This window comes from Haliaeetus leucocephalus, unplaced genomic scaffold (genome assembly GCF_000737465.1).
Source record: "Haliaeetus leucocephalus isolate CR32 unplaced genomic scaffold, Haliaeetus_leucocephalus-4.0 Scaffold1, whole genome shotgun sequence".
Lineage (NCBI taxonomy): Eukaryota > Metazoa > Chordata > Aves > Accipitriformes > Accipitridae > Haliaeetus > Haliaeetus leucocephalus.
The window spans coordinates 16263877-16265844 of NW_010972437.1; positions in this window are offsets into that span (position 1 = coordinate 16263877).

Genomic DNA, 1968 nt, shown 5'->3' on the forward strand with positions numbered 1-1968 from the left:
CCCCTATATCCTTTACTTGTCTTTACTCCCATCCCCTCAGTATCCCAAGTAATCCTTAGATTACCTCTGTATCTTAAAAACCTCCAAGACATCCTCTGTGTCTTTAATGGAACATCCCCAGAATATTTCTGGCTTTTCCCATAACCTCTAGTTTTGAGTTCTGGCCTGCCAGCTAGGTAAGAGACATCATGTGGTGAGACTGGTCCAATAGCTCATGTAGGTTTTGTCGTCAACCAGCTGCTGCCAAATAGAGCAAATAATGGTTGGCTGCTTTGAGCCTTTTCCCTAGTATTAACAGGCTTATTCTTATTCATAACAATTTAAAAAAAAAAATCAGTATCTTAATGCATATTACTCAGTCAAACTTGGTTGAACTTTGCCAACAGATTTAAAAATTATTAGGAGATAGGCTGTAAATCCCTAAACCCCTCTTTTTCTGTATTTTCTCTGAAGACCAGAACTTTAAAAAACAGCACCACATTATCTCCTAAAGCAGGATAAATGAACACATAAAAATGTCTGAGTAGCATAGTACTCAGAAAAAAAAAAAAAAGAATAATTATGCTGTTTGCACAATTGTATTTATACCTATATCTGATGCAAAGGTTCCTAGATAAGAGTTATATGGAAACCATACCCAAAGTTGAGAGAGAGAGATTATGATCTACAACTCCAGATGTCACACAACTCTCCAAGCACTGCATGCAGTTATATAGCACCACATGTTTTCCAGTACACAATTTTAATTAAGTGAACTGAGGATGAAGGCCCAAACCCTGTTTTCCTTAATAATGAAAATAATCCCACTGGTTTTGTTCTGAATTTCCTGGGTATAGTTGATTTACTTGAAAGTGTAAGCATCAGAATTATTTTTATTAGGTTGTGCCTTACATTGTTTGAGATTGTACTTTGAGTGTTATCTAAGCCTGTTCTTTAAACTTAGCTGATTAAGGACATTTATGTCATCATTAGAACAGAAGCAGCAAAGGATTTGTGTGAATGCAGAATGTTTTCTTTATATATATATATACACACATATATATATTCACGAGAAGGCTTGAAGGCCATTCTTTGTCCAAATTAAAATTTGAAAAACAAATTCTTTAATGGGAGAAATTATCAGATCCTATGATATTTAATATAAACATTTGGATACTGATGTGGGTAAATAGTATTAAACTTTAAAATATACTAAAACTAAAGCACTTTTAAAGAACGGTTATGTTCTATGTGTTTATGAGACACTGAAAAAAATAAAGAAGTGGATCAACAAAGGTGTTGAAGAAGTGTTTGCAATCTGGAAAAAGTCATCGCAAATAATAATCCAGACAAGCACGGAGATGGGAAACTCATTTCAGTGTAAATACTGCTGTTGAATATCCTACAAACAGATTTTCCTGTGTGTGTCCAGTCGAATTATTATTTTAGTCAAGCTAGTCTTCCTTTTGCTGTAGTCGACTTCAGGTGAGGATTTATATCATTCTGGCTTTGGGACCCTAGGATTTCAAGAAAAATTATCCCTCTGAGAGATCTGACTCTTGAAGGATCCCTGAAGATAAATGTGTATATATTCCAGGTCCGGCTGAAAACCGGAACGTATGGATCTGTTTATATCCCCACTTTTCTCTAACTTGTGTAGGGTATTGATTTGATGATGGAACAGACTAGCGAAGGATTATATTATAAATCTAAATATATTTTCTTTGTCTGACTGAATTATCGGGTGCTGTTTGGAAAGCCGCCCTTGGGCTTGGGTAGGGAAAGCCTGTTTTGAAGACAGAGGGGAGGGGGCAGTCAGATTTAAGGCTACTGCGTGACTGAGGAAGTAGTAGCGCAGAAAAACCCTTGGCTTGCGCGGTAGCAGATGCTGTTCAGAAACGCAGGGCTGGTTCCCCTGCCGTGCCTGCCCGCCAGTGCGGCGGGAGGCTGCGCTGCTCCGCTGTCCCCTGCGCTGAGCTGCGCCGAGCC